Below are 27,714 nucleotides of genomic sequence, written 5' to 3'. Positions count from 1 at the left end.
TTGAATTTATGATAAAAGTGAGTTATCTAATTTGCTATGCCAGGCTCTCATTTGCTCTTTCAGCAAGTAAAATTAAAAAGAAAACTCTAGTAATTGCCATGTGTTAGTGTATGAAAGTGAGTTGGAATATTATGGGAATATTCAATATGAGAGTTTATGAGGGATTAATTGGGAGCATTAATGTGTAATTTATAATTGATTCTTTTTCCTTAGCATTGTCCATATAATGAAAAGCTAATCTAAGGGATTAGCAAGTTGTTCTCTAAAGTCTTAATTATAACATGGCATTAGAACCAAAAGTGCAATCTTAGTTGTTGTTGCCACTTCTCTTTCTCTTTCCCCAATTGCAATAGCCCCTCCGTCGTCTCCTAAGCCTTCACTACTATAAACTTTGATCTCACACTTCTAAAGCTATGTACTTAAAGCCTTTCTTTCCTCTTCAACAATCCCTTATTAGTTGAAAGAGGGCCACCTTCTTATTCTCAAAGATAATAAGAAGAAGAGGTTGCTACCTCTTCATGAATAATAGATTAATAGATTAAGGGAGATAGATTCCTCTTGGTGTAAAGTGTGGTTGCAAAACTAATGATAGAGTTCTCGGTTGTTGATTAAGAGTTGTGTTCCCCAATTGAAGGATTACCAGTTATGTTCTAGAGGAAAAAAGTTCTATGGCCATGGCCAAGGAAGACGTAACTGCATCAAAAATTCATATAAACACCATTTTTATCCAAAACTACAAATAGTACATGATTAATTGGTACTAATTCTATAGGCGTTGTGGTGGTGCTAATCCTTCTTTACGTTTTACCAACTTCTAAACCTGATTCTATTTTTGTATATCAAAATTATCTTTTTAATAAACTCATTATTTTTATTAAAAATATAAAATTTTTGGGTGGCCAATCACACCCTAAAAAAGATTAGTGGCGACTTTCCATGTTTTTCATGATTTTAAATTTTTACGTCCAGCGATCGAGTCTTTGGACCAATACGTTATGATAGTGCTACATACCTAAATCGATGGAAACTAGATGTCTTGCTACCCCTCATCCATCTTGTGTCTTTAGGGCCTATCAGCTGGCCTTCAATTGTGCCCCATGTCCCAAGCCTACCACCTAAACCTCTGTGGCCATATTGGTGCACTAATGTTCGATTGTGCTCTTGGATACGAAACATTTAGTAAGTGTAGGCTTTCGACCCTTATTCATTTGATGCTATGCATTTTAGGTGGTAGACATGCATGATGCTTATGCGTCGTGTTAGCTTTCTCCATCACTCAGTTGATACGTTAAGGACCATGCAGTGCCAATGTCCTGAACGAATGCTATCGGGTTGATCCTGCCAGTAGTCATATGCTGGTCTCAAAAATTAAGCCATGCATGTGTAAGTATGAACTAATTTAGATTGTGAAACTGCTAATGACTCATTAAATTAGTTATAATTTGTTTGTAGTATCTATTATTCGGATAATTATAGTAATTCTAGAGTTAATACATGCAACAAACCTCGACTTCTGAAAAGGATGCATTTATTAGATAAAAGGTTGACGTGGATTTTGCCCGTTACTTTGATGATTTATGATAACTTGATGGATCATGCAACCTTTGTGCCGATGACACATCATTCTTTTGTCCTATCAACTTTCGATGGTAGGATAGTAACCTACTATAATGGTGACAAATGATGGAGAATTAGGGTTCGATTCCAAAGAGAGAGCCTAAAAAACAGCTGCCACAACCAAGGAAGGCAACAGGCGTGCAAATTACCCAATCTTGACATGGAGAGGTAGTGACAATAAATAACAATACAAAGCTCTATGAGTCTAGCAATTGGAATGAGTATAATCCAAATCCTTTAACGAAGATCCATTAGAGGGCAAGTTTGGTGCTAGCAACTGTAGTAATTTTAGCTCTAATAGCATATATTTAAGTTGTTGCAATTAAAAAGCTCATAGTTGAAACTAGGGTTAGGTCATCCGATCCACTTCATGATGAGCATCGATCAACTCGTCCCTACTACCGATAATGCACTTCTAGATTACTTTGAAGAAATTAGAGTGCTCAAAATAGGCCTACGCTTGTATAAATTAGCATGGGATAACGTCATAAGATTTCAATCCTATTGTGTTAGCCTTTGGGATCAGAGTAATAATTAACAGAGACAATCAAGGGCATTTGTATTTCATAGTCAGAGGTAAAATTCTTAGATTTATTAAAGACGAACAACTACAAAAGCATTTGCCAATGATATTTTCATTAATCAAGAATAAAAGTTGAGGGCTCAAAAATGATCAGATACCATCCTAGTCTCAACCATAAACAATGCCAACCAGGGATCGATGGATGTTACTTTTAAGACTTTGATAGCATCTTATAAGAAATCAAAGTCTTTGGGTTCTAGGGGGAGTATGGTCGTAAGGCTGAAACTTAAAAGAATTAATGGAAGGGCACCACCAAGAGTGAAGCATGCGAATTAATTTGACTCAACTCGGGAAAACTTACTAGGTCTAGACTGGTAAGAAGTGATAGACTGAGAACATTTTTCGGTGCATGGTCGTTCTTAGTTGATAGAGCGATTTGTCTGGTTAATTCCATTAATGAACGAGACATCAACTTGCTAATTAGCTACGCCAAGGTGATCTTTCACAGCTAGCTTCTCAGAGGGACTGTAGCCACTTAGGCCAAAGAAGTTTGAGGCAATAACAAGTTTGTGATGCCCTTAGATGTTTTGGGCCACACATGCACTATACTAATGTATTCAATAAGTCTATAGCCTTAGCCAAAAAGCCTAGATAATCTTTAAATTTTCAAAATGATGGAGATAAATCATTGCAATTATTGGTCTTCAACGATGAATTCCTAGTAAACGCGAGTCATCAGCTCACATTGACTATGTTCCTACCCTTTGTACACATCTTTTATCGCTCATACCGATTGAATGGTCTAGTGAAATGTTCAAATCAACATAATGTGGATAGTTTACTACCCATGACGTCATAAGAAGTCCACTGAACCTTATAATTTAAAAGAAAGAGATGTCATAACAAGGTTTTTATAGGTGAACCTATGAAAGGATCATTGTTAAAACCCGTTCAATGAACGACCTATGAATTCATTAACAAAACACCAAGGGGGAGAGGATGTTTCCGTACTCTGAGCCCTTTTTGGCCTCAACTGATTTTAATAATTGCTTCGTTCTACCTTTTAGGTAAGTGAAATGATCAGTATCATCACCTGTAGTTGAATAACGAATCCCCTATGTGAATTGCTTTAAGGAACTAGAATGAAAAAAAACATGTATGTCGTTACCATCTCATTTGTGATGCGTGCGAGGGTGGCACCGTGACTCTTTGTCATGAAAAACCAAAATAACTCTTAGGAATGGATATCTTGGATCTCACATCAATGAAGAACATAACAAAATCTAACACTTGGTGTGAATTGTAGAATCCCGTGAACCATCGAGTCTTTGAACATAAGTTGTGCCCCCTAAGCCATTAAGCCAAGGGCACGCCTGCCTAGGTGTCATGTATTGTTGCCTCCTCTAACCCTTTGCCCATTTGGTTTTGAGTGCTGAAGAGAAGATGGCCTTTTACGATATTGTCGGTCATGGTTGGCCTAAAAGTGAGTCTCTGGCAATGATAGCACCATGATCATCAGTGGTAAAGCTTTTGACATGCTGTATCTCTAGTAACACCTGTTTATTGTAAATCCAAACCCTATCAAACCCTGCACATCATTTGATCGATACTCGCATCAGAATCCCAGGTTAAGTGGGATCACCCGTTGAGTTTAAGTATATCAATAAGTGAAGGAAAAAAACCTTACTAAGATTTTTCTAGCAATAGTGAGTGAACCGAAAAGAGCCCAGCTTGAGAATCAAGCACCTTCAATGTCCAAATTATAGTATGAAGAAATGTCCTTAGTGATGGACCATGCCCAAGTCCCCTGAAAAAAGGCACCGAAGAGGGTGAAAGTCCTATTGTGCTTGGACCCAATCACGCGGTAAATTATATCCAAGGCTAAATAAGGATGAAAGACTGATAGTAAATAAGTGTCGCAAGGGAAAGATAAAAAAAACTTTAAAAAGAAGGTAAATAATACTTGAAATTGTTGATAGAGAAGCAGATGGGGGTGGTTATACACCCCGAGTGGATGTGGAACAGTGAGAGTCAGTCTACCAATCGGCTCAAGGCATGGACTGATATGGGTCATGGCGACAGCCTAAGCCTGAGCTTTCATTATGCTTAGAAAGACATCTTCGTCATGATCATGAAATGCATCACACCCCGTCTCGACATCCCTCGACACCTACATTTTCTCGATATCAGCCTAGGGCTCCCTATCCAACTCATTTTGAAATACAAACCAAAAAGTCTGACATGTGTGTGAGTCAATGGGCTAATAAACCTGTAGACACCCAATTTGGTCCAGGCCCATATCAATTAGGCCTGGTCCAAATGGGTAGGCCCACTTTGCTTTTTATATTTTATATTCTTGTATTTTTATTTTTATTTTTATTTTATATTTTATATATATATTTTTCTTCTTTGTATCTTATGTATTATTTATTTATTATTACTATTTATTAATATTTATTTTTTATTTTTTATTTTTTATTTTTTATTTTATTTACCTGTTAATATATATATTATTTATCTATTTATTTATTATTATATATATGTATTTATATTTATCTGATTATGTATTATAATTTATCTATTATTTATTTTTAGTTATCTGTTAATATTTTCATTTATCTGATTATTTTTTTAATTATCTATTAATATTTTTTATCTTTTTTTTCTTTTTTTGGCTGGATTTTTTAGGAATCCTACCGTGAAAGGAGATTCAATCAAAGTCCATATTGGATTCAATGATTGAACCCTAATCCAAGGAGAAGTTGGAATTGATCAGAAACTCTTTTAATCAATCCCTATAAATAAACCCACAGATCAAAGGAAAAAAGATACAGAAAATAGGAGATACTGGCAGAGATAAAAAGGCAGACACAGAGAAGATTTAAAAGCTGAAAAAGGGTTTTCATGCGTTAGAACAGCTCTAGGAATCGGTGCGAAATTTTTGAAAAATTTTTTATTATTTTTTTCTAAAAATTTTTGAAAAATTTCTAAATTTCGATTGAATTTTTTGACGAAGGTTAAATTTTTCGGTGACTTTTTTTATCAAGTTTGAACTGTTCGATCAGCTGCCCAGTTTCCTGCAAGAATTTCCAGAAGCCGACTAACTTTTCGATGAACTTTCGATGAAAAACTTAGATTTCGACGAAGATTTCCAGAATCCGACGAGATTGAACCGAAGTTTTTTGGGTTTTTAGAAAGAAGGGAGAGAAGAGAAAGGAAGAGAAAGAGAGGGAAAGAGGGTTCTACTGGAAAAATAGAGGAATCAACCATATATACCCTTCCCAAAACGACGTCGTTTTTGCGTTTAGTAACCCAGAGGATCCGTGCGTTTTACCAAAATCTGACCCAACCCGATTGTCGATCCGCTTTAGACCCCAGTGTTACCCGCACCTCCGAGTTGTTAGCTGAGTCGAGCTGACACCCCTGAGCAGCGTCTCTGAGCCATTTTTCTTCCTCAAGCTGAACCATTCCCAGGTTTATTTATTTATTTATTTATTATTATTATTATTATATTATAATTGGTTTTTATTTTTATTTTATTTTATTTTTTTCTTTTTCTTTTTATTTTATTTTCATTTTTATTTTATTTTATTTTATTATTTTATTTTATTTAAATAAAATTCAAAAAAAATATTTTTGGGAAAAAGTTGAAAGTACCAATTTTTCTCGAAATTAAATTTTTCAAAAAAAATATTTTTGGAGAAAAGTTGAAAGTATCAATTTTCCTTGAAAATAAGCTTTCCAAAAAAATATTTTTGAGGAAAAGTTGAAAGTATCAATTTTCCTCGAAATTAAAGTTTCAAAAAAATATTTTTGGAGAAAAGTTGAAAGTATCAATTTTTCTTAAAAATAAATTTTCAAAAAAAGGTTTTGAGGAAAAGTTGAAAGTATCAATTTTCCTCGAAATTAAAGTTTTCAAAAAATATTTTTGGGAAAAAGTTGAAAGTATCAATTTTTTTCAAAATTAAAGTTTTTTTTTAAAAAAATATTTTAGAAAGAAGTTGAAAGTATTAATTTTTCCTGCACAAAAGCAATCATTTTTTCCTTCTTTTTTTTTAATGTTAAATAATCCGACAATTGAACATCTGCAAGTGAAACAGCAGTTTTCTTGCATACTCTTGAGGTGAGGAGATTTTTTCATTTTTTTGCTAAAATATTAGAGTTAATTGAGAATAATTTTTAATAGTTAATTACTTGGTAAATTTTTAAGGCTTATTGGATAACAAAAAATTAAGCTTGTACCATCTTTCGATGGGCGTTGTGAGGGTGCTATAACCTTCCTCACGCGTAACCGAACTCACGAACCCTATTCTGGTTAGTAGACCTGAACCTATTCTTTTAGAGACCCTTAAACTTAGGTGTTCTCAGAAAATATAGATTCCTTAAGTGGCCAATCGCACCTAGATAAAAAAGATTGGTGACGACTCCTTAAGTCAATGTCTAGCGATAGATCCCTGGATCTATACGTTATGATAGCTTGACGACTCCGCTGGGGATACTTTGAGAGTCAGGTCAGCAAATAAATTTGTGTTATCCAAAAGCCTAATAAAATTGAACCTTTTGTATATATTTTATTCATTCATGTTTATTTACTTTATTAATTATGTCATTTATATGCATGTGCATAACATGAGCTCTATATCCGAGCTCCGTCCCTCTAGAAGGGAGTAAAGTACCTATTGCTTTCGTGAGGTCTAATGCCTCTGCAGTGGCTAACGAAATACTCCTACTCAAATTGAACATTTTTCGCTTGTAGCCTGTAATGGGTGAGGATTAGGGTGCCTTACTAGTCTGTGATAGACAAGGATGTCAGGAGCAATTTGGGAACCTTTAGACTTTGACCTTAAACCACATATAGTGAACCTTAAGAGTGCCTAACCTATAGATAGAGCCATCACTCTTCCCTTTTAGAATTGACCAAAAGCATAGGATTTATTCCTCTTATTCTGTGTGATGTTTAAATTTACTTAGTTATTTTTTTTTTGGCATACTAACCTTTTCTCTCATTCTTCTGCATTGGTTCATACTCATATCATACAGTTACATAAAGAACATTTGCTTGAAAGACGGTCTTCAACAAAATTTTTTTCATGGACTCTACTGAACGACTAGTTTATTCTTCATCCGTATTAACACCTTGTAAGACACCCAACAAAGTAAGGGCCTAGTAAGAAAAGATTAACTGAAGATGGGGGATTGTTTACTAATCGGATATGATTTTACCTTGTCTCAACTATCCTCTTCAAACAGAACAATTTAGAGGATTTGGTTGATATATGGAAAAAAATGAGTCTGTCAAGACAAGAGTAGTTCTGCCAAAGACACGGGCATATAGCACACCTTTTAGTAGTAGTTGTTGATGATCAACTAATCAGAGCTGTAGCATAATTCTGGGATCCTGCATATAAGTGTTTCATCTTTAATGAAGCTTATATGACTCTCACCATCGAAGAATATTCAATTTTATTGGGTTTGCACATCAAGGCTCCTGATAAGATATATGTCAAAAAACACAAGTTAGGATTTCATAAGGGTCTGGCTCAACTCATAGGGATAGACAAAAAAGTTATGGATTCTCATACAAAGAAGAAACAAGAACAAGTTTGCCTACTTTGGAAGTTCTTTCATGAGTTTCTAGTGCAACATGTCAATGAAGAACGGGGATTAGATATATTTGCCTTAGCCATATACGGAATGGTGATCTTTCCAAAGGTTTTGGGTTATATTGAGATAACGGTGGTTGACTTCTTCGAGAGTGTAATCAATGGCTGTAATCTTTCAATGGTAATATTAGCAGAGACTATCAGATCTTTGAGTTACTATCGTCGGAATGAAGGACGCTTTATAGGTTGCATACAGTTATTGTACTTATGGATGAAAAGTCATTTTGAATGGGGAAATGGTGCTTTCTTGAAGCTTTATATCCGTAATCGAGCTCCGATCAAGGAATTTTATGAAAATGGGTGGTCAGAACAAAAGTCTAAAAAAGAATGGATGACTTTCCTACAAAAGTTGACCAGCACTGATGTAAGATGATTGGCCCCATGGATGAATCGTGAGCCTATGTTATATCAATGTGGGGATAATACAGTGATCTCACTTTTGGGTTTATGAAGAGCGACAAATTATTCACCACTCCTAGGGAAAAGGTAATTCGGGGTAGAATAATTTATTCTTATGACTTATGGGCTTCATCAGTTAGATTTCTCTTACAGTGAGCCTAAAGCATTTCAGAAGATGAATGAGATGATTAAAGTATGAAAAAATCTTCAAAGAGTAAATCCTGGACCGTTTACTAATAAAGCCCCTCCAGGGTACTTGGTTTGGAGAGCAAAACAAAGATAAGAAATGGTATTCACTTATGAAAGCTCTCAACCACCAACAAAAGAAAAACTTGAAGAGACACCATCAGAATTAGAGCTTGTAACAAAAGAATTTGAGTCTGAAAAGGATAAGTTAAAGCAAAAAATCTAGAAGCTTCATGAAAAAAAAGACCAGTGGAAAGATAAAGCTGAAAGTCATGAGGCTAAAGTTTGCAAGATTGCTAGAAAACATGATACAACTGTTGAAGACCTAGCAGAGCTACACCAAGAGCATAAAAGGTTATGTATGAGAGAAAGAGCTAAAGAGATAACCATTGTTGAGCTGACTGAGGAAAATGCAAGATTGAAGCAAGAGTATGTTAAATTGGAAAAAGAAAGTACCTAAGTACAAACAAAAATAACATGCTAAACAGTTATCTGAGCAGGCTAAGGCAAAAGTTGAAAGAACAAGAAGACCACATTGCTGCATTGGTTAGGGAGCATAAAGAATTATCATACCAAATCTGGTGTGGTAAAATAGAGAACTTAGAAAAACAGAAATACATTGAGCACCTAACGACCCAAATCTGTAAAAGAGAATGCAAGGCAACAGAGATGGTGAAAGAGGCAAAGGCATTGAAACAAGTGGTAACCCCAGTAAAAGAACATGGACAGCATCTGTTGAACTTCATTGAAGAAGCCAAGGCCCAGTATGAATAGATCAAGCAATTTTATGGTTATAGTTCTAGGATGATAAACTCAATGTAAATAAAAATTTTTTGGAATAAATGAAATCTTTTAGTTGAATATCGTCTTTAAGGCAAATGTTCTTCACATACATGCATTTTTCATTCATTGCATTCTCATTCATTACACTTAACAAAGTAACCATGTAATAGTCATGCAAATTTACTAATTCTAAGATATGGTACTCAAGGTTCAATGATAGCTTCATCTAGCGAGAACCCTGTCCATCGATACAACACAAGATCTAGAGCCAGATAAATAGAGTAGAAAAATTCTCACAGATTTGAAAAGCTAGAAAAAGCACAAAAAAAGATTGAAAATGAGTTGAACAAGATTTTAGATGCTCTCAATAAGCTGAATAAGGGAAAAAAAGTTGAAAAAAATACAAGCCAACAAGTTCCCCCATTATAAGAAGTGGCTAACCTTTTGTACCCTTCAGGTTTTGGTCTACTTCAAGCCCAGTCTACACAAGAGGTTCCACCGTAACACTTTGCATATCCTACATATCCTAGAATACCATCAGCTTTCAACCTAGGGCATTATCATAGCTATGTAAATCATGTCTTTACTAAAAAGGTAGTAGAACCGATTCCTGATCTAGATGATTTGAAAGAAAAAGAGAAAAAAAAGATAAGAGTGAAAATTCAGGAAAGCTCCAAAATTAGTGTGCTAGAATAAAGGCTATGGGCTATGAAAAGAATTGGTTTCTATGGTTCAGTTGATGCTGTTGGGCTTTGCTTAGTCCTTGATAGTCATTCCTCCTAAGTTCAAAGTATCAAAATTTAAAAAATATGATGGTACCAAATGCCTAAAAACTCATATCATCATGTATTACCGAAAGATGGTAGCCCATACTCATGATAAAAAACTTTTGATGCATGTTTTTCAAGATAACCTTACAAGCTCTGTTGTCAAGTGGTATGTTCAGCTAGACAGAACCCACATTCATTTTTGGAGCGATATGGCTCATGACTTTATCAGTCAATATTGACATATTATCGATTTGACTCCTAATCGTTTGTCTTTATAAAACCTGAAGAAAAAGGTAAACGAGTCTTTTAAAGAATATGCCCAGAGATAGAGGGATATAGCTTCTTAGGTACAACCTTTTCTGATTGAGAAAGGGACTACAGTACTATTTGTTAGCACTTTGAAACCTTTCTATTATGAAAACATGATAGGGAATGCAACAAAAAATTTTGCTAATATGATAATTTCAGAAAAAATTATCAAGAATGCCATCAAGAATGGCAAGTTGGAAGGAGGTGAAGCATCTAACAAAAGAGTCCCAAAGAAGAAAGAAACTGAAGCTCAAGCTATGAGCTTTGATAGACAACAATTTAGGAGTTATCAACCTTACTCACCACCAGGATACCTATCATATTACCCTACTGTAAATAACATTTTCCCTTACCCATACCAACCATTTGTACAGTCACCTTACTCCCAAACATATCAAACCCCTCATAGGCCTCAAAATACCACATACAGTCCTAACACTCAGTCTACCCCAAGACCCCAAAATCGTCTAACTAACCCCATGGGTGGTTCACGAAAACAACAAACTACCCGTGAAAAACCTGTATTTGACCCAATTTCAATGACATACAAAATTATATAGGAAGCTTTACAACAGTCATTTGATTACTCCTAGTAAATTAGAACCCCTCAAGCCACCTTACCCCAAGTTGTACGATCCCACAGCCCACTGTGACTACCATTATTGGATTGCTGGTCACTCCATCAAAAATTACACCGTCTTAAAATATAAAGTTCAACGGTTAATCAAGGATGGAATGATTTACTTTGATACGAGAGGGTTGACTGCACTGAATGTTAGTGACAATCTTTTATCGAATCATAATGTGAATGCTATAAGTGAAGAACAAGAACGCCATATGAAAAAAAAAAGTGGCAGATATTAAGACACGTCTTAGTCAGTTGTTTGATATTTTATGAAAAGCTGACATGATACAACTAGTGAGTCCACATAGTTATCATAGAGTATATATAGCTGGCACTATTTGTAAATATCATAGTGAGATAATAGGCCACTCTATTGAAACTTGTGAGTAGTTTTATCAAGAGGTATAAAAACTCTTAGATTCATATCAGGTGGAGGTCTATGAGAGAAGAAAAAACTTAAGAAGTGTTGAGGTGTCCATGACGGATAAGCCTACAAAGCTGTTTCCAAAGCTAGTAACAATTCGTTATGGGAACAAGCCAAAGTCAATAATAGACAAACTCATTCCCAGGTCATAACTTTTAAAGTTCTGACTCCTTTCTCATACAAGGATGATAAAGCTGTACCCTAGAGATATGGCTGTGATATAGTAGTTTAACGGTAAGAAAGGGATGTTTTTAAAGCTGACCTTTCAATATAACTGGTGTAGGAGGTATTACCTAGAGTGAAAGGTGCTACACTCTAAAAATATGAGAGAAGGCTCAAAGAGAGAAGGCCAAGAAAAGAGAAGGGCGAAATAACCCTAAAATAGAGCCTGAAGAAGATCGCCTGAAGTCGGTGTAAAAAAAAAAGGTTTGTGAATTCCTGAAGCTGGTAAAACATAGTGAGTATTCAGTTGTTGAATAGTTGAATAAAATGCTAGCTCGAATCTCATTACTATCATTGATACGAAACTCAGAGCCACACCGAAATGTCCTGCTGAAAGTGTTGAATCAGGCATACATGGCACATAATATATCTGTTGAATATGTGAATCACTTGGCTGAAAATCTAGTCATGCTGAATCACATTTTGTTCAGCGATGATGAGATTCCCTTAGAGGAAAAAAGAAATGTCAAGGCTCTGCATATCACGATCAAGTGTAAGAGCCATATCATAGCTAAGGTCCTTATCGATAATGGCTTTACTATCAATGTCATGCCTATATCAATTTTGATGAGGCTATCTATTGACTACTCTCATATGAAGGACAGTCAAAAGATTGTGAAAGCTTTTGATGAGACCATAAGAGAACTCCTGAGGGATATTGAGATGCCATTGCAAATTGGGTCATACACTTTTAATGTGAAGTTTCAAGTGATGGATATCTTTTCATCTTATAATTATCTATTGGGAAGGCTATGGATTCACATGGCAGGAGCTGTGCCCTCTACCTTACACCAAAAGATCAAGTTTAATATAAAAGGTCAACGACTAGTGGTAGTTAGGGAGGAAGACATGCTAATGACCCAACCATTGAATACTTCGTATGTAGAGGCTGTCGAAAAAGCATTAGAATGCTCCTACCAATCTTTTAAGCTAGTTAATTCTATAGGCGAAAGACTTAAAAATCAATCTTTTTCAATGATAGTGATGAGTCAAGTCATCAATAAAGGCTAGTATCTAGGATCAGGGCTGGGCAAGAATTTACAAGGAATAAAAGAACCTCCGACGGTGATAGACAATAGTGAAAGGTTAGGCCTGGGCTATGAGGTAGCAGAATGAGAGATCAAGAGAAGGCCAGTAGGAAAAATAACAAGACTAATGGTCATCCCACACCTGTATGAGACTTTCAGACCTGGAGGATTCATGTACCCAGATACAGGAAAAGCATGAAAAAAGTTTTTGCCCGGTTAACCATTAATGCTATTGAAGATGAAATGGGGTTTAATCAAGAGGGGTGGATTCGCCTTTGTCCGTTAGATTATAAGCTGAATAATTAGAGTGCCATCGAGATGCCTATGGCTTTTGAAACTAATACAATGTAATTTTAACATCCCAATAGCTATTGCCCAAGGCATTGGGGTGATCTTTCTTGTTTGGACCATTTATCTTTTATTATTTTTAATAAAAATTAGGAATGATGCATTTTCATTCATTTCTTCTTGTGTCTTCATTATTTCCATCTTTTCAAACACATCTTGCCAACATATCCTATTTCATTCAATTTTAGGTCCTTAAATGAATATAAAAATAATTATGATAACAATCAAAAGGTTAGTTTTGAGAATTTAATTAACACTGATGAACTTGACAATGAAGAGAATTCTGAGGAATATGTTATGCCTTCGGACCTAATGAGACTGATTGAACAAGAAAATAAGCCAATTGAGCCTCATCAGGAGATAATTGACTTGGTGAATCTAAAAGATGAAAAAATAAGAAATATGTCAGAATTGGCACTTCACTTTCATCAGAAGATAAACAATGATTGGCAGACCTACTTCGAGAATTCATAGATATATTTGCTTGGTTTTACCAAGATATATCAAGGCAGAGCATGAAGATAGTAGAGCACAAATTACCCTTAAACCCAGAATATAAGTCAGTTCAACAAAAACTGAGATGAATGAAGCCTGAAAAGCTACTAAAGATCAAAGAAGAGGTGAAGAAACAATTTGATACAGGTTTTCTACAAGTAGCTAAGTATCCAAACTGGGTAGTCAATATAGAACCAGTTCTTAACAAAGATGAAAAAGTACGAATGTGTGTAGACTATCGTGATTTGAATAAGGCTAGTCCAAAGGATAACTTTCCTTTGCCTCATATCGACACACTGGTAGATAATACGGCTAGGCATTCAATCTTTTCTTTTATGGATGGTTTCTCATGGTATAATCAGATAAAAATAGCTACAGCTGATATGGAAAAAACCACTTTCGTGACTATTTGAGGAACCTTTTACTACAAGGTCATGCTTTTTAGGTTAAAGAATGCTAGGGCAACATATCAAAGGGCCATGGTAACACTCTTCCATGACATAATGCATAAAGAGATTGAGGTATATGTAGATGATATGATTGTAAAATCTTGTGAGGATAAAGATCATGTCACCAGCCTTAAAAAGTTATTTGAGAGATTGAGAAAGTTTCAACTCAAGTTAAACCCAGCCAAGTGCACCTTTAGGATAAATTTAGGAAAGTTACTAGGCTTTGCGGTCAGTGAAAGAGAAATTGAAGTCAATTCAGATAAGATATGGGTCATTCAAAATTTGTCACATCCGAGTACACTCAAAAAAATTTAAGGTTTTTTGGGAAGATTGAATTACATTTCTCGATTTATCTTTCAGTTTACCTACAAATGCAATCTCATATTTAAGCTTCTCCGCAAGAATAATCCTGGAAAATGAAATGAGGAATGTTAAGAGGCTTTTGATAAAATTAAGATACTTGTCAAACCCTCAAGTGTTGGTGTCACCTGTTCCAGGGAAACCTTTAATTCTATACTTGACAATATGTGAAAATTCAATGGGATGTGTGCTGGGCAACAAGATGAGTCTAGCCAAAAGGAGAGAGCTATTTACTATCTGAGTAAAAAGTTCACAAAGTATGAATCCAAGTATTCTTCATTAGAGAAAATGTGTTGTGCATTAGCGTGGACTGCCAAAAAACTCAGACAGTATATGCTCTATCATACCACATGGCTCATAGCAAAACTAGATCCAATTAAATATATCTTTGAGAAACCTTCTTTGTCTGGAAGAATTGCTAGATGGCAAGTAATGCTCTTGGAGTATGATATTATATATGTGAGCCAAAAGGCAATAAAAAGGGGCATTATAGTGGAGTTTCTTGTAGATCGTGCTATTGAAGAGTATGAGCCAATGAAGTTGGAATTCCCTAATGAAGATCTAATGACTATTTCCCAACTGAAGAAAGGAGAGCATGGAGAAAAATACTGGAGAATGTATTTTGATGGAGCTACCAATGCCTTGAGACATGGAATTGAGGTAATTTTGATCTCTCCAGAAGAACAATACTGCTTTGTAACAGCAAGGTTAAATATTAATTACACAAATAACATCGTTGAATATGAGGCATGTGTCATGGGCTTACAAGCTACTATAGATAGAAGAGTGAAAGCATTAAAAGTGTTCGGAGACTCAACTCTAGTTATATATCAGTTGAAAAAAGAATGGGAGATGAAAGATTCAAAATTTATTTAAGTATATTCTAAAGTTGATGAAACAATTTGAAGATATCTAGTTTGACCACTTATCTCGAGAAAAGAATTTGATTGCTGATACATTGGCTACTCTGGTTGCAATGTTTTAAATTAATGATAATACTGATATTCAGCCCATCAAGCTAGATGTTAAAGATATGTCAGCTCATTGCTCTAATGTAAAAGAAGAGGAAGATGGGAAGCCCTGGTATTACGATATCTTACAGTATGTTAAGGATCAACAATACCCAGTTCAAGTAATAAAAAATGATAAAAGGGTCATCCGAAGGCTGGTTATGAGCTTTTTTTTGGATGAAAATGTTTTGTATAAAAGAAGCTGGGATCAAGTATTACTAAGGTGCGTAAGTAAGGCTGAAGCGAGAAAAATCATTGAATAAGTGCATGATGGAATATATGAGGCACATACCAGTGGACATATGATGACGAGATAGATCATGAGAGTAAAATATTACTGGTTGACGATGGAGAATGATTGCATTGACTATACTCGTAAATGCCATAAATGCCAGATATATGCTGATAAGATCCATGCTCCATCATCTACTTTACATGTTATGGCACCATCTTGGCCATTTTCAATGTGGGACATGGATGTTATTGATCCTATCACCCCAAAGGCTTCTAATGGGCATAGATTCATTTTTTTGATGATAGATTGCTTCATAAATTGGGTAGAGGTAGCGTCATATGCAAGTGTAACACGATCTATGGTTTGTAAGTTCATAAAGAGAGAGATCATTTGTAGATATAGACTTCTGAAAAAAATTATTTTAGATAATGTCAAGAATCTAAATAGTAAGATGATGTAAGAAATATGTGCTTAATACAAGATCAAGCATCATAACTCGACACTATACCGTCTAAAAATGAATGGGGTATTGAGGCAGCCAACAAGAACATAAAAAGAATTCTTGAAAAGATGATTGAGACTTATAAAGATTGGCATGAGACGTTTTCATTTACACTGCATGCATATCGGACATCAGTGCATACCTCTACTGGGGTAACTCTATTTTTTTTAGTTTATGAGATAAAAGCTATACTACTAGTAGAAGTGAAGATCCCCTCTTTAAGGGTTCTAAATGAAGTTGAGTTGGAAGAAGCCGAATGGATTTGAGAACATTATGAATAGTTAAATTTCATAGAAGAAAAGAGATTGACTGCACTGTGCCTTGGTCAGTTATATCAAAAAAAATGATGAGGGCTCATGATAAGAAGATTCGACCCCGTAGCTTTCGAAAAGGAGAGTTGGTCTTGAAGAGAATCCTTCTAATCCAACATGATAGTAGAGAAAAATGAACTCCAAATTGGAAAAGGCTGTATGTGGTGAGATAAGCTTTTTCGAATGGAGTGTTGATACTGACTAAGATGGATGAAAATGATTTATCCCATCCTATAAATTCTGATGCTGTGAAGAAATACTATGCTTGAAATAAAAAAATGAAAAAAAATGAAAAAAAAATAAAAAGAAAAAAAAGAAAAGAAAAAAGAAAAAGAAAAAGTGAATGAAAAAAGATGACTCAAGGCGAAAATCCTAAAATGGCGGTTTGAGTCATAAGGGGTTTATTTAAGTTGAAAACCTGAAAAGGCAGCTTAGATAAGGAAAATACGGCATCAAATTTGAAAATTCGTTGGCATGAAGACTAGCAAATTCGAAGGAGCTCCAAGTTGTTAAATACATCAGATGGTTGAATTTTTAAAAAAATCTTGAGATGTGTTATCATGATTATCCGATTGTTCATTTTTGGGCTTTGTCCCCCATACCTATCCTTGTAATTCTTCCTTGGCCAAAGTTCACCAACATTTTGTTAATAAAAAAACATTTTATTTCACTTTTTGTGTCCCTATTCTGTTGACGGTTTCTCAACTATTCTTATTCTTTTCCTCTTAATACTCTACAATGGAAGAAATGTGCAAATGCATTCTTACTTTTTAAGTTTGAAATAATGATTGATGAGTGAATAATGGCATAAAAGATTTTTACATTACATGGAATAAGTCAAGAGTGATAAAGACATAATTGAGATATTCAGTTCCTGATAAGGACATTGAATTTGAAAAGAGATTTCTTATAGAAAGAATGTGAGTGGAATAGATGATTGAAAGCTATACTGGCTTAATCTTAGAAGAGCAACATAATTTGGTTTTTGAAGAATCAAAGGGTTTGATGCCCAAGAAAAGAGCTTGAGAAACTTGAGTACCATAAATTAAATAGGAATTAATTGGCCAACATTTGCATAGCATGCATTGAAATTCATATGCATTGCATAGCATCTACTACTTTCAAGAAAGTATAGTGCATAAATTCAGGAAGTAGGGGAGTTTCAACATCCCACATAGAGAAGACCGATGTGAAGACATTTTCAAATTTGAGAAAAAGCTTGTCAGGTAAGTTTCTAATCCTTAAAATAGGATATCTCTCGGTATCAGGGTTGATTCGTAAGATCTTTGGGCATAATCTCCTGAAATTCCTTCAAATACGATCTTCAACTCCTTTGGACATGATTGTCAAAGAGCCATTTATTTTTCAAAAGTCGTTGAGCCTCTGATTAGAGGAGCCATTTATTTTTCAAAAGTCGTTGAGCCTCTGATTAGAGGAACCATTTATTTTTCAAGTCGTTGAGCCTCTGATTAGAGGAGCCATTTATTTTTCAAAGTCGTTGAGCCTCTGATTATATGAGCCATTTATTTTTCAAAGTCATTGAGCCTCTGTTTAGAGGAGCTTTATTCATTTCCAAAGTCGTTGAGCCTTTGATTATAGGAGCTTTATTTATTTTTCAAAGTCGTTGAGCCTCTGATTAGAGGAGCTTTATTCATTTTCAAAGTCGTTGAGCCTCTGATTAGAGGAGCATTGTTTATGTTTTTCAAAGTCGTTGAGCCTCTGCTTAGAGGAATTTTGATCAAATCTTAAACACAAAAAAAAATGAAAAAAAAGAGTTGAATTGAGTCTTGAATGGGTGTCTACATCTTTGCGCAATTTTTGTTTCACAAAAAATGTGCAAAGAGGGACAGCTGTAGACATCCAATTTGGTCTAAGCCCAGATCAATTGAGCCTGGTCCAAATGGGTAAGCCCACTTTGCTTTTTTGTATTTTATATTTTTGTATTTTTATTTTTATTATTATTTTATATTTTATATTTTTTTCTTTTTTGTATCTTATGTATTATTTATTTATTTATTATTACTATTTATTAATATATATTTATTTCTTTTTTATTTTTTATTTTATTTACCTGTTAATATATATATTTATTATTTATCTATTTATTTATTATTATATATATTTATATTTATCTTATTATGTATTATAATTTATCTATTATTTATTTTTAGTTATCTGTTAATATTTTTATTTATCTGATTATTTTTTTTAATTATCTATTAATATTTTTTATTTTTTTTTCTTTTTTCTTTTTTTGGCTGGATTTTTTAGGAATCCTACCGTGAAGGGGATTCAATCAGAGTCCATATTGGATTCAATGATTGAATCCCAATCCAAGGAGGAGTTGGGATTGATTAGAAACTCTTATAATCAATCTTTATAAATAGACCCACGGATCAAAGGAAGAAAGACAGAAAATAGAAGACACTGACAGAAAGAAAAAGGCAGACACAGAGAAGATTTAAAAGCTGAAAAAGGGTTTTCGTGCGTTAGAACAATTCTAAGAATTGGTGGGAAATTTTTGGAGGATTTTTTACGACTTTTTTCTGGAAATTTCTGAAAAATTTCTAGATTTCGGTTGAATTTTTCGATGAATGTTGAATTTTTCGGTGACTTTTTCGACCAAGTTTGAACTTTTCGACCAGTTGTCTAGTTTTCGACAAGAATTTTTAGAAATCGACCAACTTTTCGATGAACTTTCGGTAAAAAATCCAGATTTCGATGAAGATTTCCAGAATCCGATGAGATTCAACCGAAGTTCTTTGGGTTTTTAGAGAGAAGGGAGAGAAGAGAAAGGAAGAGAGAGAGAGGGAAAGAGGGTTCTGCTGAAAAAACAGAGGAATCAACCTTATATACCCTCCCCAAAACGATGTCGTTTCTACATTAAGTAACCCAGAGGATTCGTGTGTTTTGCCAAGATCTTACCCTACCCGAGCGTCGACTCACTTTCGACCCGTGTGCGACCCGCGTCTCTGAGTCGTTAGTCAAGCCGAGCTGACACCCCTAAACCGCGTCTCCTAGCCATTTTTCTTCCTCAAGCCCAGCCAAACCGAGCCGCTAAGCCGAGCCGTTCCTAGGTTTTTTTTTCCATTTATTTATTTATTTATTTATTTTTATTTTTGTTTTTTTATTTTTGTTTTTATTTTTATTTTTATTATTGTTTTTTTTATTTATTTATTTATTTTATTTTTTTATTTTATTTTCTTTAAATAGAATTCAAAAAAAATATTTTTGAGGAAAAGTTCAAAGTATCAATTTTCCTTAAAAATGAGTTTTCAAAAGGAATTTTTGAGGAAAAATTAAAAATATCAATTTTTCTCGAAATTAAAGTTTCCAAAAAAAATATTTTTGAGAAAAAGTTGAAAGTATCAATTTTTCTTAAAAATAAATTCTTAAAAAAAAGTTTTGAGTAAAAGTTGAAAGTATCAATTTTTCTCGAAATTAAAGTTTTCAAAAAATATTTTGGAGAGAAGTTGAAAATATCAATTTTTCCTGCACAAAAGCAATCATTTGTTTCCTTTCTTTTTATTTTTTTTAATGTTAAATAATCCAACGATGGAGCATCCGCAAGTGAAACAGTAGTTTTCTTACATACTCTTTTAAAGTGAAGAGATTTTTTCAATTTTCTGCTAAAAGTATTAGAGTCAATTGAGAATAATTTTCAATAGTTAATTACTTGGTAAATTTTTAAGGCTTATTGGATAACACAAAATTAAGCTGGTACCATATTTCGATGGGCGTTGTAAGGGTGCTATAACCTTCCTCACGCGTAACCGAACTCTTGAACCTTGTTCTAGTTAGTATACCTGAACTTATTCTTTTAAGGACCCTTAAACTTAGGTGTTCTCTGAAAGAATAGATTTCTTAGATGGCCAATCGCACCTAGATAAAAAAGATTGGTGGCGACTCCTTAAGTCAATGTCTAGCGATAGATCCTTGGATCTAGACGTTATGACAAAACCTACAAGGCACAAGGAAGCTGATTGACAGGATCTCTCAAAGGTGCACTGCTAATTGACCTTGATCTTTTAAGAAGGGTTCAAATGAGCATGTCTGTCAGAACTCGAAAGATGGTGAACTATGCCTGAGCAAGATAAAGCCAAAGAAAACTCTAGTGGAGGCCTATAACGACACTGACATACAAATTGTTCATCTAACTTTGGTATAGAGGCAAAAGACTAAGCAAACCATCTAGCAGCTGGTTCTTTTTAAAGTTTTTCTCAAGATAACTAGAGCCCTTAGCAAGTTCTATCGAGTAAAGCCAATGATTATAGGCATTAGGGGTGCAATGCACTCAGCCTATTGTTAAACTTTAAATAGGTAGGAAGACGATGTTGCTTCTTTGAGTCGTGTCATAAAATCAAAAGCTCCAAGTTAGCCATCTTTGGTAAACAAAACTGGTAATCTGAGATGAACCAAAAGTTGGGTTATAGTGCCTAATTACTTATTAACCTAGAACCCACAAAGGATGTTGGTCAATTAAGACAGCAAGACGATAGTCATGGAAGTCAAAATCCATTAAAAAGTATGTAACAACTCATCTATCGAATCAACTAACCCTGAAAATAGATGATGCTTAAGCACGCTACCTATACTTGGCCTTTAGGGTAAAAGCTAAGCCTCGATGAGTAAAAAGGCATAACGATCATTGTAAAACCCAAGGCACAAGCCTGGACGAATTGGCTGTTGATGCAGATATTAGTGGTAGTAGCAAATATTCAAATGAGAAGTTTGAAGGCCAAATAGGGGAAAGGTTCCATGTGAATAACACTTGCACATGGGTTACTTGATCCTAAAGGATGGGGGAAACTTGTCTAATAGCGTGTCCAGTGTGAGCTTTAAAAAAGAATCAAGTTAAAATTTTTGAACCAAGATACGGTGATTGATGACAATGTTAGAGAATCCAGAGATATCGATGGAGGCCTTTGAAAGAGTCATCTTTTTTATTTAATGGCTTATCTACCTTGAAAATGGCTTAGTTGAAGGTAAAGTCCAACAGTTAGAAAAACATCATATGTTGTGTGGTGTCTAGTGTGCCCTTAATGACCTTTAAAATTTTGAAAGATCGAGTGCCATGATGCCCAATCATACTCATAACCGTATCAAGTCTCCAAGGTGAACAGCCTTTAATTGATAGAACAATAGAGGCAAGAGAAATCGATAAAATAGATTCGTAACCTCAAAAAAAAGATTGGATCTGAGGGTTGGGCATGGGAGTTTCAATCCTATACCTATCAATTATCGATGCACTACTCGAGCTGCTCCCACAGTGAGAGTAGGTTATCGTGTGCTAGTCGAAGGATGAACTAGGAACGGCTCCCTCAGAGGCCTTTTTCGAGCAACGAATAGTCAACTCAAAACCAATATGGACAAGAAAAATCTATTGTTTAATTAAAACAAAGTATTACGATGGTCACTGCAAATGCTCACGCAATGTGATTTCTACCTAATACTTTAAATGTCAAAGTAAAAAAATTCAATCAAGCGTGTGTAAATAGTGGAAGTAACTATAATTCTCTTAAGGTATCCAAATGAGTCATCATCTAATTAGTGACACATATGAATGGATTAATGAGATTCTTAATGTCTTTATCTACTATCCAGTAAAACCACAGCGAAAAAATAGGCTTGGCAGAATCAGTAAGGAAAGAAGACCTTGTTAAGCTTGACTTTAGTTTAACTTTGTGAAATAACTTGAGAGGTGTAGGATAAGGGGGAACCCTTGGGTGAAATTGAAATATCACTACTTTTAACATTATTTTACTTATTTTGTGAATCAAAAGTGGGCACGACCACTTCTTTTAAACCCAAAGTCAATCTCGATTGATTGATCTGAAAGAAAAATATTGTTAGGTAGGGAGTTTTGCTAGGGCGACACATCTATTAAAAGATAACGCAGGTGTCATAAGATGAGCTCAACGAGAATAGAAATTTCGTGTGAAACAAAAAGGTAAAAACTCATTTGATACTAATTTCCAATATGAATACGAACAGTGAAAATGTGGCCTATCGATCCTTTAGACCTTTGAAATTTGATGCTAAAGGTGTCAGAAAAGTTACCATAGAGATAATTGGCTTGTGGCAGCAAAGCGTTTATAATGACATTACTTTTTGATCCTTTGATGTCGACTCTTCCTATCATTGTGAAGTAGAATTCATCAAGTGTTAAATTGTTTACCCACTAATAGAGAACATGAGCTAGGTTTAGACCATCATGAGACAAGTTAGTTTTACTCTATTAATGGCAGCATCATAAACCTAGTACAAGAAGAATCGTTAATTCACACAATTGGTCATCGTGTTTGGTTGAAAAGCTAATGATGTGAAGCTATCGTATGCTGAACTATGACTGAACACCTTTACATCAAAATTTGGTCTAGAAGCAATGCACACACCTATCACTCGATTATTGACCCGTAGTAGGGGCTTATGGCCTTTAAAGGTAAATGTTATAGGTGTAACCCCGTGGCAAACAAGCCATGCGAACCTCTTTTTAACTCAATTCCTACCAAATGATGGGTAAGATCCTTTACAAATGACTTAAATATGCGATGGGATATTGTAAGTGCTAAAGTGGCCTTACTGCCATAATCCCCTAAGATTCAACCTATTGTCACTTCGATTCGTCCGTCTTTTACCTTTCACACCTATCGAAATCCTCTCACTTTATTTTTTTATGTCGTACCCTTCTGGGGTTAAGGATGAATGGTGTTTTCCATTGTAACCAATTTGACCGAGGGATAACATCCCTCCCTTAAACATCCAAGTAAACGATAATCAAATGCCTTTGGTATTTATTATAGGGATAGGCTAGCCCTTGCTACAGGCACTTACTTTGAACTCCATCGGCACACACTTACCCTTAATGCAGGTTATCGCCTCAAACACCATTGACAACATTTGGCCCTTGGTTAGTGCAAACAATCACATCTAACACCATTGATAGATGCTAGCCTATTGTTACTTGGGATAACATTAATAGATGTTGGCCCCTTGGTGTGAGATGTTGCCTCGGACATCGCTTTGGCACTTGGTGTGGCATTTGTACTGTGACCCTCTCACCCAAAGCACTTGTTTACCTCTTAATCGCTATTAGTACCAAATGACGCTCAGTGTATGTGTCACAGGTTTTGGTCTTAAGCCAAACTGCGTGTGATCTTAGATAAGGAATTGACTACATCTACCTAAGTTAGCCTACAAAACTCAAGTGCTCAATATAATTTCAATTTGTCAAAGATTATGCTGTAGTACTTAACCTTTTAAAAGCCCACAAATTTGATCTTTCCAAGATTGTGTTAAGGCATACCTACACTTAGGTCTGACTATACGTTCGTACCTTAATCATTAATGGTCGTACCTAAGTCTGACTATGTGCTTACTCATCGTTCATCGTGCCCGCACCTGAGCCTGACTCAATTCTGCTAAACTTGAACACCATACCTATATCTCTAAAGTCTTGATCACTATTTATACCACTATTCTGGGCTAGTTCGCTTCGACTTAGGCCTTAAGGCCTAGTCTTTCTAGCTGTTGAACTTAGTCCTGCTAGAATTGGAATTATTTTTTAACTTAAAAAGAACCCTTGGGCTTGGAACAGTTCACGGACTATGACACATACACATGCATTAACTGCCATTGAGACGTGTTGGCCCTTGGTTTCGGCATATGCTACAACCACTATAGGTACATATTGGCCTTTTATGCGAATAGTTCCCTAAAATACCATTGGCACATGCTAAGTCACATACTATGCACGAGTATGCTGGGCCCAAACCGCACATCATGTGTACCATGATCGGGCAGTAAGTAGGTTCAAACACATCTTTACATTTCTACCATGCCAATGCCATTTTTACAGCTTATAAGTTTATATAAGCACTCACTAACACCTGCACCTAGGCTTAGCTCATTTTTACTGAACCTAAACACCGTACTTGAGCCTTTGGAGTCTTGATCACTGCCCGTACCATTATTCTAGGCTAGTTCTCCCGTGACCTAGGCCTCCAGTAAGCTTCAAGGCCTAGTCCCCCTGGCTGTGGACCCTGTCTAATTAATCTATGGTACATTTCTCTATCTATAACAGTATTTTCATTAACTTCTCTAAGTTTATGATTAGGATTTATAAGAGTATTTATAGGTTTACATATGAGCTTTTCAGTTTCCTTCAAAAGATCCATCACATATTTCTGTTGTGAGATGAAAATACTATGCAATGAGTGAGCTACTTCAATTCCTCGAAAGTACTTCAATCTCCCTAACTTTTTTATCTTAAATTCTCTAGCCAAACACTATTTTAGAGATTTTCTCTTTTTCATCATTTTCGGTTATAATTATATAATCAATATACACTAATAGAGATATGACTCTCCTTGAATATAAGTGCTTGATAAATAATTCCCATTACCAGTATCATTTTGGCAAATCTCTTGAACCCAACCCTAGGAGACCATTAAAGGCTATATAAAGCTTTTTTCAGCTTGCACACTTTGTTTGCTTCTAGATGACTTCCAAATCTCGGTGGAACCTTCATATATATTTCTTCTTCCAAATCATCATGTAGAAAAGCATTCTTTACATCAAGTTGTTGAAGCTGTCAATTATAATTTGTAGCCAAGGATAACAAAATTCTAATTGCATTCATCTTGGCAACTAAAGTCAAAATTTTTTGATAATTCACTCCATAAGTTTGAGTGTAGTTCTTAGCCACCAATCTGGCCTTACACCTTTCAACAATACTATCCACATTATATTTTACAATGAAAACCCACTTTACACCCAATTGAAATTTTTCTTTAGGAAACTCTACCAATAAGAATTAAAATTCTTTATTATCCAATAATAAATGGCATAACGATTTTAGGGCCCTCTAGATGAATTTGAAAATATATGAATGGAGTTGCCACCAATCTTTTTTTTTTTTACTAGGTGTGCCTATTAAAACTTACCTTTTTAATAAGATTTTAAAATTAATTAAAATTTATTAAAAAGATAATTTTTAGGTTTACAAAAAACAGTTTGGGTTCGGGAATCGATTATGCGTGGGAAAGGAATAACACTCCTACATGTCTATTTAAAATGATATTAATTAATTATGTGTTATCTTTTTATATTGACTAAAATAGCCTTAATTTTGTATTTAAAAATTTACTTCTTTAATTTTCTCTAAAAACATATTTTTATTTTTTAGTAAGCTTGAGAAAAAAATCAGAACCATATATTGAAAAACTCCTAAAAATATTTCAATACTCTGGCAATATTAAAATGAACCATTTCACCTAAGGAATATTTTAAAATCGCTACTTGAAATTCTCAAAATCATATTCTCGGTGGTTCAAATTTACTTCCATAAAATATGATATCTATAATTTTAAAAACAAATAATTTTTTTAAAAAACTCATTTCTATACCATTTATAAAAAACTAGAAATCTTTATCGAAAATTAATCTAAATGCTCCAATACTTAGATGGCATTTTAGATAAATTTTTTTACCTAAAGATTCTTAAGAATCACTATTTGAATTTCTTTAGAATCTCATCTTTGGAGATTTTTTAATTTTTAAAAAAAATTATTAAAAGTCAAGTAATAATAATATTACCCACAAATACATTTATTTCCTAAAAAACACTCTTATTTATTAAGAAAAACTATTCAAAAAAAATAATTAAAAAATGAAAATTTTTTGTATTAAAAAGAAACTTTTAAATTTTCTAATACTTTGGTAATTTTTAGAAGATTTTTCTTACATAGGAAATTATTGGGAATCTTTACTTGGACATCCTAGAGTCCCATCATAAAAAATTCTCATTACTTAATATTATCATTATTAAAAAAATGCTTTTATAAATATGTATATTTTTTATCTTTTTACGAGAAGTGTTCAAATTAGTTAATTAAAAAATTTTATATTGAAAAGAGTTTCTAAATATTTCAATCCTTTAGTAATTTTTAAAAATCTTTTCTTACTTAGAAAATTTTTAAGAATCACTATTTAGACTTCTCGAAGTCTCATCATTGAAAATTTTTATTTACACATAAAATCATGTAATGCAAGACAATAAAGTAGAATATACATATAAAAAATATATATTACTTATTACATTTTATTATTCATTTTAATTATGTTTTAATCTTATTTAATTATTTTCCAATTACCATTAAAAATTTTGAAAAGAACAAAGTAAATAAAAATTTTTATTGAAAATGTTTCTAGATACCCTAATACTTTGGCGATATTTTAGAAAAATTTTCTCACTTAAAGATTTCTTAAGAATATCTACTCGGACTTCCTTAGAATCTTATCCTTGGAAATTTCATTCACTTTGTCCTTTTTTACTTAATTAATTATATTTTTAATCTAATTTTTAAACTTTAATTATATCAATTTCATTACTAAAAGAGTCATTACGCATTATTATTAACATCTATCAAAATTTTAGAAAAATAGACAAATAAAACTTTTTTTATTGAATATTTTTCTAAATACTCCATTACTTTGATAGTATTTTTAGAAAAATATCCTCACCTAGATATTTTAAAGAATCGCTACTTGGATCTCTCTAAAATATCATCCTCAAAAAATTTCATTCATTTTATTATTAATAACTTTTGCATAAATCCAGCGTACATGAAGAACAAATTACTCTAAAAGTAAATTGGAATATAAAATTTTAAATTGCATAAGAAATTAAGATAAACATATAGATCCACTCATATGAGTCTAAAAAAAACAAGAAATTTGAATTGTAAAAAAAAAATGTACATAACTTTGAATAATGAGTCATGTATGAAGAGAGGCATTATGGAAAATAAGTAAATTTCAGCATGGATTGAAGTTTTTGTTCAAAATAAAATAAAAAAAACTTATGACTCTCCACCATCTATTCTAAGACCAATGTCACCTTCCCATCCAATGTATTATTTGTTTAAAGTCATAAAATGATAAAATGAGACTTTGACAAGCCCTAAAACTACAAGTCCTAGTATCTATATTTTGAAGACTTTTTTCTTTTTAGTTATTGGTGGAGTTTTTTACGAACATAATCACCACTGCCTTTCCTCTAACTAGCTTTTTTTTTAGAAACCATTCAAAACACAAAACCAACTATAATACTTATAGCATCAATACACAAAAACAAGCTTGGAACTACATTAGCAACTACATCCATATACAAACCATCAACCAGAAAATGGACATAGTAGTAAAAATGGACACCAATCCAACTTAAACTAACAAATTTGCATCAAACAAACCAGTGTGCAATGAGAGTAAAATGAGCAAACATGAAAGAAAAGGGAGTTTTGTTCATGGAAATGACAACATCTATAAAAAAAGACAAAGAAGGCTTCATTTGCTCTTCTTTTTTTTCCTTCAAAGAAAAGCTTCTTTTCCCTATTTCTTTTTTTATGTTTTTCCTTTTCTTTCTTCTTGGCCCTCTTTCTTCTTTTTCAACAAA

General features: G+C 33.9%; 1 non-coding gene and 2 pseudogenes across 1 annotated transcript; all 3 read left to right on the top strand.

Annotated features, from left to right (window-relative positions):
• Positions 1-1,325: 1,325 nt before the first annotated feature.
• On the top strand, positions 1,326-3,080 carry LOC149518007 (18S ribosomal RNA; annotated as a pseudogene).
• A 289-nt stretch (positions 3,081-3,369) lies between these two features.
• Positions 3,370-3,527, top strand: LOC149518006 (5.8S ribosomal RNA). The gene has a single exon (XR_016343868.1). It is a non-coding gene; the product is annotated as a 5.8S ribosomal RNA (ribosomal RNA).
• A 16,121-nt stretch (positions 3,528-19,648) lies between these two features.
• On the top strand, positions 19,649-22,886 carry LOC149518005 (25S ribosomal RNA; annotated as a pseudogene).
• The last annotated feature ends 4,828 nt before the right edge of the window (positions 22,887-27,714 follow it).

Source organism: Durio zibethinus, chromosome 7, assembly GCF_047325235.1.
Source record: "Durio zibethinus cultivar Kanyao isolate XHJ-2024 chromosome 7, ASM4732523v1, whole genome shotgun sequence".
NCBI lineage: Eukaryota > Viridiplantae > Streptophyta > Magnoliopsida > Malvales > Malvaceae > Durio > Durio zibethinus.
This window is presented reverse-complemented; position numbering and strand designations above follow the sequence as displayed.